The following is a 5,341-nucleotide window of genomic DNA, read 5'->3' as shown; positions in this document are numbered from 1 at the left end:
TCCAAAGTCTCAAACCCCGAAAGAGTACCTAACATCCTGACCAAACACTAGTCTGATATTTGTCCTTGCTCCCCCCCCCCCCCCCCTGAATGCATTGCACGATGCTACAATGTCACTGGGAGATTTGCAGGCATTCAGCTGCGGAGACTTTATGGCGTCGCCTGCCTCACACTCTGGCAGGGAGAGCGGGTGCCGCGGGAATCAGGCCTCATACCTCTGGTTTCACAGATGCTCAGCTTAACCACAACACGTTCAATGTCGATAGAGCAATATAGGACATACATACACAATTTGAATACTGTGTAGCTATCAAACTCATGATCTTGAATCACAGAGGCGTCCGGCAAGGGTGGTGATCATCCAGACTGGTAGAAAAGAGTGGTAAACACCCTGTCAAGTCTAGTCTTCATTGAATGTGAGTCCATTCCCAACCTAATCCAACCATTTGCATTATCTGTTCAGTGGCAACCTACCACAGAACTGTAGTTTCTCCTGTGGCAGTATGCGCTTGGATTCACCTCGATTGTGCGACAGTATATATAATGTATGAGATAAGGATTCAGCCAATAAGAGCACCCAAGCTTCAAAAATACTGTTTTGACACCTTTTCACGACAAACATTCTATCCTTGATTGTTTATTAAAATATATCCGATTCACGATTAGCCCCAGCTATTATCATACACATAACTACACCATAACGTGCTAAGCCTGTTTCAATCACGTTTGCTAAATTATTGTCTAGCCACGGTGGCATCCTGCAGCGTGTCGCCCCTACAACAAATGGCAGCAGAAGCGCGCCACCAGATGGTGCGCGGATCGGTCTCCCGGCCGGCTAGCGTGGACACATGATCCCGCGGCCGCCATCCACGGCCAGAGTGACGCCCGTGATGTAGGAGGCGTCATCCGAGGCGAGGAAGGCGATCGGCCGCGCCACCTCCATGACCTCGCCCGGCCGGCCCAGCGCGTGCGTCGTCTTGCAGTGCTCCAGGAACTGAAAACGGGTGGGGGGCGTCAACAACGGCCCGGCTGAACACGGCAAATCACGACGTAAAAGGCGATGCTGCAGGAGACTTCACAAAGCAGATTGCATGATAAAAATAACTTACATCATTTCTATACGAATCAGAAGTTGTGACTTACTTCAAACGTTACGAAATCTGGTTTCTGTTGATGCCACTACAGTTGGTAGATCGCGCCCATCGCCAAGCATACGCGATGCAGCGTCCAGCCTTCGCCGGCTGTGTGGCGTGGCGTGGCGTGGCGTGGCGTGGCGTGGCGCGTGGCGTGGCGTGACGTGGCATAGCATGGCGTGGCGTGGTGGCGTGGCATAGCATGGCGTGGCGTGGCATAGCATGGCGTGGCATGGCATAGCATGGTGTGGCATGGCATAGCATGGCGTGGCGTGGCGTGGCATGAAATGGCGCGGCATGGCATCGCATGGCACGGCGTGGTGTGGCATGGCGTGACGTAGCATGGCATGACATAGCATGGCGTGGTGTTGCTGGCGTGTGGCGGATGTGTGGCGTGGCTTGGCGTGGCACATGGCGCGTGGCGCGTGGCGCGGCGTGGCATGGCATGGCATGGCATGGCATGGCATGGCATGGCATGGCATGGCGTGGCGTGGCGCGGCGCGGCGTAGCGTGGTGTCGCGTGACGTGCGGTTCCGCCGGCCGCCTCACCTCCTGGTACTTCTGATCGTCCATGCCGCCACGCTTGTGCAGTGCTGTGACGATGACGCCGGGGTTGACGGAGTTGACGCGCACGCCGCGGCCGGCCAGCTCCAGCGCCGAGCAGCGCGTCAGCTGGTCCAGCGCCGCCTTCGACACGCAGTACGCCAGCACGCCCGGGAACTGCCGGCGCAAGCGACGGCAGGCGCACTTCAGCATCACCGCAGACGCCGAACGCCGGCCGTCATCCGCGCTTTTACAGCTTATGTGCAATTTTTTCGTTTTTTTTTTTGCAACGAAAGAGTGAAAGCCACCAACCACCAACCACTGAGCACTCACGATTACACATATGCTATTGTACATTGCACACAACACAGGGCAATGTTGCCAGAGGTCAACATTGAACTGTGGCTGGGGACCCAAATGCACCCAAATCATGCAGTGTATAAGTCAGGGCACATCCTGTGTGGTGCCCTGAAGTTGATGCACGCGCGCAACGCTCACGTTACCAAACTCCGCACGCCCTTCACGCCATCGTACGGCTACCTGACTGATGCGAATTTAAGACAGGCTTGCGCAAGTCATGACGGATCGCACATTTAATGAAAATAATTATGGTGAAAGCAAATACTGCTCCATGTATACGACACATCTTAGGCCTTGGCCCTTACCAGAGCACGCAACCATCTACTGGTGACCCAAAATGGGGTACCTTAAACTTGGTGCACGAGACAGCACCTATACTTTCAAAGCCGCTTTCCGGTGCTGGACTGTACGCGTCCGACCACACATCCCAGCTGCGATGGCTGATCAGAATGGTAGCATATAGCCATCGCCTCCGGCCACCAGCTGCTTCTCTCATGGGCCTGCTCTACCAGTTGCTGAAGCAAGTAGCCCCGCTCGACTGGACGTCAGCGGCAGACGACGCGCTCCAACGCACCAGAACCACTTTGTCTCAAGCCACCACGCCGATCCACCTGACGCCTGGTACGAGACCTTTGATAACTGAGATGTGAGTAAGGGTGAGTATGCTGCATGAGCTGATGTTACAAAGGTGATCTGGCCTGGTCTTTTCAGTGGACAAGTTGGACAGGCTCCTCAGGCCAACGGAGGCCACCAGCGCTGCGGCACGTGGATTGTCCACCTACCCCCCTCCCTTCTTCAAAAGACAGTGAGCCATACCGCCCTGGTGCCCGTGACGCTTGACACGTTGACGATGTTGCCGCGCGTCTTCAGCAGGTGTGGTATGGCCAGCTGGCTGAGGCAGACCACAGAGCGGGTGTTCAGCTCCATCTGCTGATCAGTACTGCGCAAGAGATATCGACTCCAGTGGCCCGCCCACCAGACAGCCGGCGCTGTTCACCTGGCGACAGAGGCGCAGTCAGGGAGACCCAGGCACTATCACACACTCACACTGCTGGCGAAAGACGTGATGACATAAAATGTGATTCAGTCCAGCATGGTTTTCCCTCCCCGGGTACAACACGGAAGTATCCTTCACTGAATGAGCCAGATCGGACATTCGCGCCCCGGCAGCGGCGGCTGTACCACCCACCAGGATGTCAAGCTGACCAAACTGCTTCAGCGTGGCGTCCACCAGCTGCTGGCAGTACTGCTCACTGCAGACGTCGCCGGGCTGACAGATCAGGCTGTCGGGCGCGGCGCCTGCTGCCTGACACTGCTGACTGACCTCGGTCAGCCGCGCCACGTCCCGGCCGGCTAGCGTCAGCCGCGCTCCCAGCGACGCAAAGTGCGCCGCCGTGGCCGCGCCGATGCCTGAGCTGGCGCCTGCCGGTCACCAGACACCATCTACAGATGATTCAGCACAGACTGCTGCTGCTAGCAGACTGGTGACCTGCCAGGGTCCACAGATGGTTCAGTGCAGCAACTGCTCCTAACACAGTCTCAGTTTCAAGATAGGAACCTGAATAGCACAACATGATAATCAGTTGTACAATATTTGCCACCTCACAGACCAAAAGACATTGCCGACATGAAGGCAGTTATGACAATGAGCCTGCAATCATGTGAGCAATTAACCAGTGTCAATAGAATACATTGAAAACAACCTGAAAAATTCAAAACAACACAAGATCTGAATACAAATTCAGGGGTCCAGAGTCGAACAAGTCTGCAATGCATAGCACTCAGCCATGCCACTTCTGCTCATACAGTCATATAAAGTTGAGTCAATATTCTTGGTTCCCACACAAAACAACCATTACTGGCCAAAAAACTGTTTGCAGGTACCATGCTTAGCATCATGCATCTGAGAGGACAATGGAAGCCATAGCCTTCCTACCCTCATAGCAGTTTTGTAGGTACTCAGGAATGAATATGCTATGAATATCTCTCAAGAATGGGCTTGCCCCCCTTCATTTTTGAGATACTCCTGAGACACTGTAGCTGAGCCCTGCACAGATATACTATTACAAGGAGTGATCCACATTTGAAAGGAGTTCCAATAATGGCCATATTGGGGACCATTTGGTGCAGTTCACAGCTCTGCCTTTCTTAACCTAAGCTCTTGTACATTCTGAGCAACACACTCACAAAGATGCAAATCTTGCCATTCCATTGGCTCTGCTCTGATTGAGGCCAAGAAAACTGCAATTTTTGATACCTGGGCTGGCAGTCATAAGCATGATTTCCATGTCACATGACAGCAGTCATGTAACATATGAAAATCTCCATCAGCACTGTGGAAGTTCAGATGATGCAACCCGACAGGGCAATAGTGAGAAACACATTGGATAAAAATGAGCAAACATATTTTCTAGAGCTCTCTTTTTGACTTTTAAGTGTACTCATAGTTATAAATAATCTTATTTTATCATATCTCATGCCTGCTTCAATATCTTCAAATATGGCACTCCCTTTAATGTTTACATACATTCATACTCTTCACCAACTTTGCATCAGCTTTTGAGCTAAAAATCAGGTTGTGCAAGTTATCTGGTTCATCAATTATAATATTTATCCTATCTGAAGAGAATAATTCATCTTATTTCCCATCTTTCCAGCAATAATAAGGAACTAAGTCAGGAATGTAACTCTGAATTGAATAGGGATTTCAGCTCCATAGCTTTGGCTTGATTTGTGACCTGTATGCAGCTCAATTGCTGCCATGATGTGGTTGATACCCTGGACATAATCAGAAAACATGGATTTTTTGCAGTCTGGACCCATGCTCAACAAAACAGCATCAAACTTATACCAGTGATCAGTGAAAATTCAAATGGCAAGCAGCCTATAACCCTGTTGAACTAATTCCATGAGCCACGACCTGCAGGAAGTCCTCACGCATCAAGCAAATTAGCACTCCATACCTGTAACTATAGCCACCTTCCCAGATAGATCAGGCATCGTACTCAGGTTTCCTAGCAGCTAGGCAACCAGAGTTGGAGTTAAGTAGCCTTATTGTAATAAGACAGTGTTCTACTGCCAATGATAAAAGGCCATATACGCAAAATGGTATAGGCGTCTTGAAGTCGCACCCAATCCGCGACACCACCAACCGCCGCAGGACGCGAAGAGGCCGGGCAGGGCAGAGCAGATAACATAGTCCAAATACCAGCGAAGGAAATACAAGCTTTAGTGCAATTTATTGCTCATAGATGCCGCTACCCTGTATTGCTGTCGCCCACCGGCAGCGAGGTCGTATTTTGGCGC

The 5,341-nt window shown here is 51.8% G+C and overlaps 1 pseudogene; it reads right to left on the bottom strand.

The window, feature by feature from the left end:
• Positions 1-522: 522 nt before the first annotated feature.
• Positions 523-5,206, bottom strand: LOC119093775 (3-oxoacyl-[acyl-carrier-protein] reductase FabG-like; annotated as a pseudogene).
• Between the last annotated feature and the right edge of the window lie 135 nt (positions 5,207-5,341).

This window comes from Pollicipes pollicipes, unplaced genomic scaffold, assembly GCF_011947565.3.
Source record: "Pollicipes pollicipes isolate AB1234 unplaced genomic scaffold, Ppol_2.1 Scaffold_4002;HRSCAF=4701_pilon_pilon_pilon, whole genome shotgun sequence".
NCBI lineage: Eukaryota > Metazoa > Arthropoda > Thecostraca > Pollicipedomorpha > Pollicipedidae > Pollicipes > Pollicipes pollicipes.
This window is presented reverse-complemented; position numbering and strand designations above follow the sequence as displayed.